The following is a 13,308-nucleotide window of genomic DNA, read 5'->3' on the forward strand; positions in this document are numbered from 1 at the left end:
TTACGACTTTGACCCAGATGGGATCGACCCTTGACTGGGAAGAGAAGCAAGAAAAAGAAACCTTTGGAATTCCAAGTGTGAGACCATACTCTTTTGGGAAATCTCACTCCGGGAAGGCTTGATACGCTTTGGAAAGCGTGGAGATCTAAATTCCAAGATAGTTCAGACCTCCGAGATTCTTGCCGAAATCGGCCCTGTAACCCACAAACCCAACCTACACCGTGAACTCAGTAACGTACGTTTTACCCTCCACGACTCGAACTTGAAAAAGTATCCATCCGACGAGACTCTTGTAATCCCACTCGACGAGATCGGGTCCAACGACAGCCTCACCTTCGTGGATGAACTGTAGTGACCATGGACCGAGAGGTCATGCGAACGAATTAGAGCCGCTTCCCATTAGTGAAGGTTCGCTGGAATGCCAACCGAGGACCTGAATTCACATGGGAGCGCGAGAATCAATCGATTAGGAAGTATCCCCACTTCTTGTCTCAATTATTCATGCCTACTCCTTTACCTAAATCCTAATTTCAGGACAAAATTCCTTCTAACGGGGTGATGATGTGACAACCCAAAATTTCTATTTTGTACAACCCTTCACTTCAATAAAAGTCAGAACAATTTCTGCTAATTTTCAATCTTTTTGGAAAATTTTTGAGTATTTTAGGATTAGCACTTTAGGAGATATCAGGAGAGAGGATGCCCTAGGGTTTATTGTGCATCAATAAAGTTCCAAAAACTCCAAGATTTTGGATTTTACGGCCCAAATGGCTTTTGGACCGTAAACCCTAATGACTATATATATGGCACTTAGCCATTTTTCATACTTTTTCACTCTTCAAGAGCAAAACTCAAATCCTCTTAAGTAGCATCTGAATTTTCCTTCTTGATCTTCAACTTGTAAATCTTCCTATCCCTAATAAGTTTATATCTACCTTAATCTAGTGACCTAACACACTTCCATCCGTGAAATCATTCCAAAAGTGTAGATCTTCAAGTTTAACCAAGAACACACATTAGTGCTCTTGGACTTTTAGCACCTTTTCAAGCTTCTATCTTGTAAGTACTTCTATCCTAGAGTATCTTAAGCCTCTTTACACTTCCATATATCAAAAAATCACACAAGAAACACCAAGATCAAGGTGTTTACGGTCCAAGATGTTCTTGGACCGTAAACCCTAAAAAGGATGCCAAAGTGTGCTCTAGTCCCTCCTAAGCCTTGGAAACTTGCTTAGATCCCTTCCTTGATGAGTTAAGGTCTTGAAAACATCAAAAGACCATAAACCATATGGTTTTACGGTCGTAAACCCAAAGGAAAATGGTCTAAGGATCGTAAACTTCATTTAGGAGTGAAATGGTGCCCTAATCCCTTCCATAGGCTTATACTTCAAGTAGAAATGCTTTTAAGGAGTTATGAGGCTTCAAATCACAAAGTGGTCAAAGGAGCATGAGTTTACAGCCATAAAATCATGGGTTTACAACCATAAACTCAATGGGTTATGGTCACAAAAATCGTAAACTCAAATGAAGGGCTCCCTTGAACCCTAAACTCAATAGCAATGTCCTACAACACTTAGATGCTATCCTTAGGACTAATAGCACTTATACAAGGTGTTTTACATGTCGTAGGATGTCTTAAATTTTTTGATTAGTTGTTTAAAGACTAATTGGATACATATATGTGTTATTATATGTTAACTAGGATCATTGTACGTGTTCGAGTCTTCACTCGACACTTAGCATTCTATACAATCCGTTCAGCCAAACCACTCACTACAGGTGAGTTCATACCCCCTTAATCAATATTTTAAATGTTTTTAAATTCTTTTATAGGGGGGATACAAGTTGAATCATGCTAGTTATTATATCAATCACATGTGATTAATAAGTAGCATACAAATGGATTTACTACTCTTTTAGCTATTTTACCAGACAGATCACTTCAAATGGTTTTCCAAAATGTTTTTACTTGTTTAAAACTCTTTATTAAACTATTTTACATACTGCATGTTTCTTTTCAAACTCTGTTACAATTATGTTTCAAACAAAGGTTTCCTTATACTTTAAACTGTTCTTATCAAACAAACTGCTTTCAAATCATTTTAGAAACTGACACCAAGTCATCCTTTCTTAGTTACTAAACTTTTCAATGGTTTTACAAAACTTCCTTTATACTTTTATATTGTCAAATTGTGACATCCCCATTTTTCACGGCCAGAAAAGACCGATTTTTTTTTGTTTATGCTTTATAAATATCATAGTTCTTCTTTTAATAAAATGTTGCGGAATTTGTTCCCAGAAAAACACGATAAACACGTTATTAAAACATTTTCGAAGAAACGTATTTTATTCATTTCAAAAAGTTTGGGATGTCATCGTTAATATAGAAACATAAGCATAAATAGAACTTACATTTATTTACACTAGTGATCTACATGTCTTTAAATCTCTCAGTGTAATGTGACTTCATATCAACACCTGTGATATAAATAAACTGAGTGGGTCAGGTTGGGAAACCTGGTTAGTACATAGGGTTTTCAACCCACAATAATATAATTATTATGTTTAAACAATCAAACAATCAACCCAATTACCCATCCCCATTATCTTCTTTTAGTCTTCCCTAAAGATATTATCTCAAGGGTCATCTCCTATATCATATTTACTTCTCATCTCCTTACATCGTATTTCCTTATATGATTGTTCCTATGAACTTTACCTAAGGATCATCGCCTACATTGCATAGACAATACTAATTCGGGGATTGCTCCCTCAATATGTATCTAGCAAGGGTTAGGGTATCATCGCATGATTACGCAGCCACAACATCGCCTGGACTTGTAAATCATGATAAGGGTTAGTCTATCATCGCATGAATACGTAGCCACAACATCGCATGGACTCGTAATTCATAATAACGGTTAGACTATCATCGCATGAATACGTAGCCACAACATCGCCTGGACTCGTACTTCATAATAAGGGTTAGACTATCATCGCATGAATATGTAGTTACAACATCGCCTGAACTCGTAATTCATCACCTACATGTTATGAGCCTGCTGGTGTTTCCACGGGGTTGTCTATAATAGTCCGTGGTCGCCATCTATACTCTGGTAGATGACTACATCTCCAAATTGTCGGACAAGGTTGTAGTATCCTACATCACCGATTCATAATCACCTATCTATCCTCACCTAATTATCATCACCTTCCTATCATCACCTATCTCTCATTATTTTATTTCATCACTCACCAACTATTTCATCTACCCATGTTTTATCCCAACATATTTGTAGATATAAAATAAATATACAGTTTAAATCATTTAAAACATGTATAAATCATTCATCCAGCATAGACAACAAGTATTTAGATAATAATCACACATAGCGCGTAATTTATGTAAAATACTTCATATGTATGTGTAAGATGAAAGTAACTATGCACTCACTTGATTAGGTGGTGAGTCGGCACTCGGACAACACTTCGTTGCTCTTAAAACAATTTCCTTGACAAAACCTAGTATCAATATGACTAGGGTTTAGTCTGATGTTACCGTGACTAATTAATAGTCTAGCTATTATTATTATTATTATTATTATTATTATATAAGCGTTAAATAACACTCAATATAACTCATAATAATAGCCCAAACAATTATTTTAAGGTCCTAATAATGTTACTATAATTCATTAGAAGCTATATTAAAACTAGCGTAGGCGTAGCTCACTGACAGCACGTTTTTCGCAAAACCGAGCTTCGCTGGAGCAGCGTTTCCCGAGCCGAAAGGCTCTTTTTTCGGAGTCGTCGGGTGCTTCGGAGCTTCCGCCTTGTTCTAGGGAGTTACCCTAGGCTTTCGGGGGTTAGGGAGGGTTAGAGAGAGAGAGTTTAGAGAGAGAAAGAAGGGGGTTGAGGGGTGAGGAAATGAGGGAACCCGACACCTCTATTTATAGGGTGAAATCCTGACGCACTCGTCGAGTCAGTTTACTGACTCACTGAGTCGGTTTACTAACTCACCGAGTCAGTGCCACGTGTCATCACCTGATGGCTTTCCTTGGGGAGAAAGCCTTGGCCCATATTCAACCACGTCACCCTTTTTGCAGCAGCACCCTGCTGACTTCTAAACATCGTAAATTTCGCATACAAGCTCCGTTTTCGACGTTCTTTATATCCACACGTAGGTAAAATCAAGATCTACAACTTTCGTTTAGACTCCGTCGGCTAATTCTCGACTGATCTCAAATTTAACAGTAGGAGGCGTTTAGACCGTTAAATGACCGCGAAGAATTCATGACTCCTTCATACGGACTCCGCTTTTGTCTTTCTTTTTACTGTTGAGTTCCTATTAATGAGATGTTCAACTCTCATTTAGGTCACGTAAGCCAAAAACCGCTCGAACTAAAATTCGAGTTTCGGGCTGTACACTACTAAGCCGAATCTTAGAAAAATCACAACTTCTTCATACGAAGTCAGATTTGGGCGTTCTTTTTATGGATTTTCTCGGTTTAACATATTATACGACTTTCATTTAGATCACTAAGGCTAAATCTTGGTCTATCGTAAATTCACTATTTACGCTTCCAGGTGTCATGTCGGTTCCGTCGCGAAACTTCGACGGGTCATAACTTCTTCGTTATAACTCGGATTTTGGCGTTCTTTATATGTACGGAAACCTTGTGACATATTCTAAAAATTGGTTAAGATTATTTATTCTAAATAATATTTTGTCAAAAAGTCATTTTCGACCCCTATTGCCTCTAAATTGACTAGTCCGGATCTGCGGGCGTTACATAAATGCATGCCTATGTATGTATAGTTATATAAGAAATGTTTAAAGGACTTAGGAAGGCTAGCTCGATTTATCTCCTTTTCCTCGTTGGGATGTGGATTTTGGGCATCGGTTATCCATCCGAAGGTCGTCTAAATATTAGTTATATATTATGTATACATATATAGACATAAGAGTTCTATCAGTCAGTTCAATACCCTTGGGTAGCAAGGGTATACGTTCATGTTCATACGTACAGGTCATATTACTAGTAAACTAGGATAGGCGTAGTTTAGGAAGTTACTAATACTATTACTAGAACAAAGAATCATACAATGAGTCAGTTCATTCATGAGTCAATACTTCCTAGATAAAGAGAACACACAATACAGCTAGTACACACAGTACATTTCAATACATGCTAGATAGAGAGAGAACACACAATACAACTAGTACACGCAGAACATTACAATACATACAGGATAGACAGAGGGAGAACATACAATACAGCTAGCACATTCGTTACATACACATTCATGCAGTTATGTGAGCCACTAAACGGAGCATGGCACCACCTGCCATGACTGTTTTTGTATCCAGGGTCTCCTTAATTGGGGAGCGTATGAGTTTGCGTATAGATCTATACTGGATTGACTATCCTACACCTTGCTGCTCGCTACAGTGGGACTTGCAAGTCTACGGATGCCAAATGTCATTTCTTACAGCGTCTTACATTGTCCTTTTACTAGAGTCGGTAACAGGACAACAGTAGTTACTTATTACAATACTACAGTACTATAATATTTTTCCCTTTACATTCACTTCGTGAACATTCACACGATGCACGGTAATGTAAAAGCTATGTTTTTGGTTAGTGATAGTCGGATTTGGGAAAATACACACTTTTACAAGAGACACACACAGATACTAGAAGCCTTGATACAAGGCTGCTTTTAGTAGGAAACATAGGGTTTTCTAGGAGGTTCAAAACTTTTACATACTTACACTTCATACTTACAAATACTTCTTACAAATTAAGACACTAAAATACTTATGATCTCACCAGCTTTAAAGCTGATACTCTCTTTTAAAATAACTTGTATCATCAGGTCAACGGTAGACAGGTACCGATGCAAGGTTTAGAGAAGATGGAGCTCGTTCAAGACTCATCTTTCATTTTGATTTATACTTTAGTGTCTATTAAACATGTCAGAACACACTTGTATTAAAATTATATTATTAATGCAATGGATGATGTTGTTGCTTGTTTACTAGTATTCATTGTTGTGATACTGTACATGATATCCTCCACCCCAGAACGTTTTTGCCGTTCCTAGTTTTGGGGTGTGACACAGGCCATCTCATTAAAATTTCATCTCATCACTTTTCCATTTCCCCAATAACCATATCACTTTGGTCATTTGTCACGACTAGAATCGCCCTAATAATCAATAATACATAATTAGGGGTTATCTACCCTCTTGGACACTTTTACTCTTTTGTCCCTTTTTTGAACTTTTAACAAATTTTTCTAACGATGATATCAAATATCCTGAGACATATAGTCTTATCTTGTTCCAAAATTTTAAGGCATGTAAGATACCTTATTGGGTCCTTCTAACCTTTAAGTCAAAATTTGTCTATCTCCTCGCTAAGGTTATAATCTACCTAAGTATGACCCCCTTTTTTTTTTGCTCAAGCCTGTCGCTAACATTCCATTATTTATTAATTCCATTAGTAACCCATTACCGAGACTTAGCTTCCGATATATCTTTTCATCTTCCCTTTTTTTGACCTTATCTAGTATTAGAGTCTCAAACATGACATAATATGATTACATTGGCTTGAATGTCTGCCGAAACAAGTTTTGCATGGTCTACACACTAACATCTCACATGGTCTACATGACAAAACATGCAACATCAAAAAAAATTAAGACCAAAAATTTTAATTTTTAGAATAATAAAACCATCATTCAAAACATGTTCATAAAACCATGATAGAATCAGAGTATGATCAAAACATCCAAATACATCAGAGTCAAATAAAAAGTGGAACGATATGGTGTGTGCGATGTGATCATCCCGAGCCCTTCCCCTTTGATCAAGAAGTACCTGAAACATAAGCTGAAAACGTAAGCACAAAGCTTAATGAGTTCCCCAAAACACCACAAACCATACATATCTAACATACAATGGGGCATTGCCCAACACACATTGGTCCCCGCCCGAGATTGAGCCCCGTTCAGAACAGATCTATCAATATCATGAGATGCGACCAGCCTCATCACATCCATCAGGCCTCATCCGATATACATATAGACAAATAAACACATGCAATAATCACTAAGACAAATAGCATACAATACATTCATCAGGCCCCACCTGGCATCGGGCCTCGCCCGGGATACATACCAAATACAACACATGTAAGAGTCACACAGATAACTAGCATCTTATCCATAACAAATCATGGGCTAGCATTGGTGCCTTCAACTCGTCAAGCACAGTGAGGAAACTCACCTCAAGTTGTTGAATATCTTAGATAAAAGCTTGGACTGCTGATCTGGAAAATCCTCGTGCTAGCATCATCAAATAACACCTAATTTATAATTGGTCCACATCCCATAATTGGAATCATAGTTCGATTGTCCAACAGTCAGAGTAAAAGTCCATTTTACCCTTTCCTCATTTGGCCCAAAATCTAATGCCCAATCCAACATCACCAAAGGGCCCAATTTGGCCCAACTTCTTAATTGGGCCCAAAAACCATCATGGACATAATCTAAGAAGGCCTAAAGCCTTATAATGCCTCAAGGTCAAAAGACTATTGGCCCAACAAGGCCCAAACCCTAAAAGTCCAAATATGGTCCAAAACGTGAAAGTCAACAAAAAGTCAAATTGTTAAGTACGCTCGGCATACTCAAACTTACGCTCAACGTACTCCCTCCGAGGCCAGTACGCGTAGTGTACAATCTACGTACGCCCCACATACTCCACAAACGACCAAACCATACCATTAAGCACTTAATCGATTAAGCCACTAAAGCAAACTCTCAGATCTGATCCTAAATGGTCTTTTAACATGTAAAGTTGGCAATTTTACATATACATCACCCCATCAGGTGTTGCGCAAGCCTCCTCGGCTGTCTGCTGAAAAGCCCTGCTCCTCACAACAGGCGCATCCGCCTTGCCCTAGTGGCCATCAGTAATCCGTAGTTGTTGGAGCGAGTGCTACCACTGGTCTCGCTGCTATCAAACTCGGGCAATTGGTCGTCTTATGGCCCTATAATTACAATGGAAGCAAATCAGATATGATGTTGGGTGGTGGTGGCGGTGGCAGTGCAATCCCTGTTGAAATGACCTGTCTTGCCGCACTTAAAGCTACTAGAATCACCCACCAAGCTCACCCCATCGTGCGTCTTGCTGCACTTGCCACAACAGATTCGGCCTTGCTGACCTCTCGATATCGCATCAAATACCTTGGGCCTCTTGCTCGAACTCCCTGAACCTGATCTGGCGTCTTTTTCCTCTCCATCTCCAAATCAATTTCTCCCTCTCTCTCTCTCTCTCTCTCTCTCTCTCGTAATCATATACTCCAATGTCCTGCAACTTGATCGACTCACAAACATTCAGATATCACTCATCAACATCTCATGGTATCTCGTATTCTTCATCTCCCCATCCGCCATATACTGCGGAATCAGAAATGTCCTGCCATGGAACATAGTAATGATCTCAACCACCAACTCAGTAGTCTGGCGAAGGTCCTGAAACTCCCTTGCCAACTGCTGCACCTCAATCACCGATGCAAACTCAGTTCGTAAGCAGTTAATACATGTATACAATTTTTTTTATGGGAATCTAAATAAGTGACTAATTTTTTTGAAGTTACTTTTTAAATTTACAACATATAAAAAAAGTAAACGTCACTCTTGAACATCTTTGTAAACCAATTTCTTTACGAAGTAGTCAAATATCTGTTATCTTCGAAGATAAATATTACCATACTCCTAAACACACATGCTTGAAGCAAAGGATACATAAAATAACGACTCTAACATGATGTCTAGTTTCAAATATCAATTTATGGCATTTGTACAAATATACAAAATACCACTTTATTTCGAGATTTTAGTAATTCGCAGTATTTTCAATTAGCATTAATATTTGAATTCCAAAATTCTTTTTATTTTAAATTTACTTCGATGTCATAATTTAATTTATCTTAATTGGTATGTAAAAAAAACCATACAAATTTGACCACACTTCATGATTTATGATAAATTAAAGAAATAAAGTTGTTGTGCCATCAAATGAAACTTTCCAACTTAGGGGCTTTGATGGACAATTACAATAACAATTATACAGGCAAAGATTAATTACAAAAGACCTACTTAAACTTTAATAAAATTAATGGTCTAGCTACGGATTATTAGTTTGGGTCATTTATGACCAATGTACTAAAATAATTGACAGTTGACACCAAAGTACATAGGAATGGAGACATGACATAAGAAAAGCAATTGAAACATATGTGTCATTAAATGAGATAAGTTTTATTTATGATGTTAAATACAACTCACGTTATTTGAATATAGTATTACCAAATGGTTTATAATTCAGCGGACATTGAAATTATTATGTATTCATTATAAGTTTTATAAACAAAATGTTGTTATATATTTAATAGAGCTAATAATTTACTTAAGAAATAATAAATAATTAAAACTTAAATATAATTTGATATAATGAGAAAAATTAAATATACAAAAGCTATAATTAATTGACAACCAATATTTAAGTGGTTAATAAAAATATAAAAATTATTCTCTCCTATAATATTAAGGGATGATAAATGATAAATAAATAATAACATGATAAAATTATTAAATTGATATTTGCGAACAAAAAATATAGTTTTCTCGATAATTAATGGTTCCTTTGTTCTCCATAACCATCAATTTCAAACAATCAAGGTAGGAAGTTGCACATGCTTTATTCCATCAACCCATGTTCTTTTCCTTCAAAAGGTTTGAATTGTTCCAACTTTTTTTAACGGTTGGATATTTATAAATACTAAAAATTCTAGTTGAGAGCTGGGACAATTATAGAAAATAAAAATACAATGGAAAAAATACATTGTAATTCAAAACAGCACCAAAACACATGTTGTATAATATCAAATGACTTAAAGAAGTAAACAGTAAACTTGTAACTGATAGATAACAACCTTTTTAAAATCTATCATCACAAAAATATGTATTGAATCAATATTAAGACTGTAACCATTACTATACTATAATGCAATTATATTTTTGTTGAAAATCAACAAGAAGAGAGAGGAATAAAAGTGTTTATTAATTGCATTCTCAATTAATCAAGATACATAGAGCTCTTATTTATACTTTTTTCTATTTTATTATGTTTTGACTTATTTATATTCATAGATTCTTACTTTTGTGTGTTTATGTATTTCTCTGTTATCAATTTTTAAAAAACTGTTCAATAGTTGTTGATTGAGTCATATTTAATTAATTCGGACCCAACATTTTATCAGATCCAATACTAAACATATCAGAGACTAAAAAACTGAATCAGAGACATATAATTCTAATTTCAAACAGTTTGAATATGACCTAACTAGACCTAATATGAAGCATATCACAAACCTAGTGATTTTGAAAAACCAACATAGCTCGACCAAAACCATCATCATCTCAATCACCACATCATTTCCTTGTATAATTTAAGTAACAAAATCAAAATATTTTAGTTTAAATGTAAATTGAATCATTAAACCAACGAGAGATAAAGAGGTCCGGGACCTTGATGTCGGATCCATTTCAATTCTTGGATCTTCCTCCCACTCGCAAATCACAATCTTAAATTAAGGTGGTTTTGTTTTATTGTGTCGTCCCATGTTTGAAGGCCCACTCCACTTATTATTGCTTCACCTTTACTACTCATAATGTCCCTCCCCTATTTATATAAATAGACATGTCAAAAGTATTCGATACAACGATGATTTATGTTTTAGACATGATGTTACGTTTTTAACCCATGATCTTATATCATTATGAAGAAAATAATATATAATGATGGGGTTTTATATTAAAAATATGCCAGTAATCAACAACTTCCTTTCCAAAAAAAAAATAAACAATCGAAAATGGGTTGAAAAGTCCTTAACTTGTAACTTCAACTCTTCAAGAATGTCGACCAGTATTTGTTGCTCCCTATTGTTTGCAGAATTTGCATTTTGGCCCCTCAAAGTATTTGCGTATGGTACTTCGTTCACTAATGAAAAATAAAACAAATGGGGCATTCCGAGAATTGAACTCGGGACCTCTCGCACCCTAAGCGAGAATCATACCACTAGACCAAATGCCCATGTTTGGCTAGAATGTTATATAGATATCTCTAAACTAAAATGTCTCTTTAAATTTTTAATATTTAATCTATATAGTATTTGATTTGCAACAAAACTAACATACATATCCCAATAACTTCGTTTTTTTATATATCAAAGGTCGAACATATTTTTTGTTTATGTTACCAACTCGAAACATATCTAAAGCGAATGATCAATTGTGTTTTTTTGGTTTAACATAAACACTTTTATAAAATGCAAAGACTGAAAGACATTACAATCAAAGTTGCATTTAATGTTTATTAACTATTAAGAAAGTAAAATCTAATTACATCTAATGTCACGTTAATAAAGTGAAAGTTAGTGGATATAAACAACTATTAAAACATTGTCTTTTAGTCGATTTGCTTTTATTATTATTTACTTATTATTATTATTATTATTAGAAAAATGATAACTTGTAAAACAAAAGGCCAGAAGTGTGGACTGAATCTGGGAGCCCAATGACTTGATTTAAAATCATAAAACATTAAAATGAAACAAAAAGTTCAATAGCTACAAAGGTGTATTGGTTATATATAGACTCGAAAGTCAAATCAGTTGGTCCAAATAAATCTGGAAATTCCAATTTTCGAGCAACTAAGTACTCTAACAAAAGTAATCTATTTATAATATGAATTATTCGGATGCTTTAAAGTTATTTATACAAAGATTTTTTTTTTTCTTTCAACTAGTGATGTGTCCCATACTCGGTATGGGTCGGAAGACTTTTGGTGTTTTTTTTCAGTTTCAATGTTTTTTTTTTTTTTTTTTTTTTTTTTTTTTTTTTTCACTATATACCTGTATTTTTAAATCCCCACTACCAGAATAGATAAATAGAACAAATTCAATCAAAAGGCTTGATTTTAGTCATTCAAAAAAATCATGTAAACAAAGAACAACACTATTAACAAAATTACCCATCCACAACCTCAAATACCCTTTATTTACCATAATTTCCCATTATACAAAAATGTGAAGATTTAGAAAACTAAACGGCGATATTTGATGTTACCAAAATAATATAAATGAAAGTATGTTGCTATTACTTTCCACTTCTATTTTTTTTAATGTAGTTTGTAAGCTTGTATTCCTTTTTATAATCTCTTTTCAACCTACAATTCAGAAACAATGATGATATTGCAAAAGAAAACTATTTACAGGGAATTCACACCAAGGATATTTTAGACATTTTACAAACACGTATCCACATAAATGCATACTAACTAACCGAGAAACAGTTAGAATGATAGTTTTCCTATATCAGTATCCACATCCTATTATAAAAAATGCACAAAAACCACATTAATTATAACTTCATAAAAAACGTAAAAATGTAATTTCGTAGATAAATATATATTACATGTGGATCTTAGATAGCAAGTAGTGAGCGTCTGTATTAGTGAACTTTGAGAACAAAGGAATGTAAACCCCAAAAAAATAGAAAAAAAGGGAAGATTACCCTTAGCTCTTTTTAGAAGAAAATGATTACTGGGAATAAGAAACAAAACAACCCCTTTATGATACATATAATCTACAACTCAACAAAATATATTAATGTGTGAGTGAATTACATAACAGGTCCCTCTGGTGTGATGGAAATAACAACCTTTGGCCAACTTTTGATTTAATTACATGTTATTTTATTTGTAATGGAAATAAAACCTTCAACCTATGAGATGAGGAATGGATTTGATAAATTGTAATCTGTTGAGGTATGATTTGATAAAATGGTTATTTCATTTGTGAATTGTAGTGAAAATATGGAATATTATTTGATAAAAAGCTCAGCTTTCCAAATTTTGTTGTTTACATTAAAGCCAATCTAGGTCAACAAAGTTTGAGCAGTCAAAGGAATCACATTTCTCATGATCGAATGATCCATCTTTAAAGTCACCAAAAGCCTCTATGTGAAAAGACAAAGCAACCCTTGGTTTCTATACAATGAAAAACAAATATCAAATACATCTATCATCGTGTCTTGAAAAAAAAAAGTAACCTAATGAGAGACCCTAATACAAATCATTGAAATTAGATCATATTTACAATTACGATGGCATTCAAGAAACACACAAGAGCAATCTTGTAAAATTACAAAGAAATTAAACTAAAAGAAGAAAATTTAC

General features: G+C 34.7%; 1 non-coding gene across 1 annotated transcript; it reads right to left on the bottom strand.

Annotated features, from left to right (window-relative positions):
- Nucleotides 1–11,091: 11,091 nt before the first annotated feature.
- Nucleotides 11,092–11,163, bottom strand: TRNAP-AGG (transfer RNA proline (anticodon AGG)). The gene has a single exon. It is a non-coding gene; the product is annotated as a tRNA-Pro (tRNA).
- Nucleotides 11,164–13,308: the final 2,145 nt, after the last annotated feature.

Source organism: Lactuca saligna, chromosome 8 (genome assembly GCF_052625555.1).
Source record: "Lactuca saligna cultivar CGN05327 chromosome 8, ASM5262555v1, whole genome shotgun sequence".
NCBI lineage: Eukaryota > Viridiplantae > Streptophyta > Magnoliopsida > Asterales > Asteraceae > Lactuca > Lactuca saligna.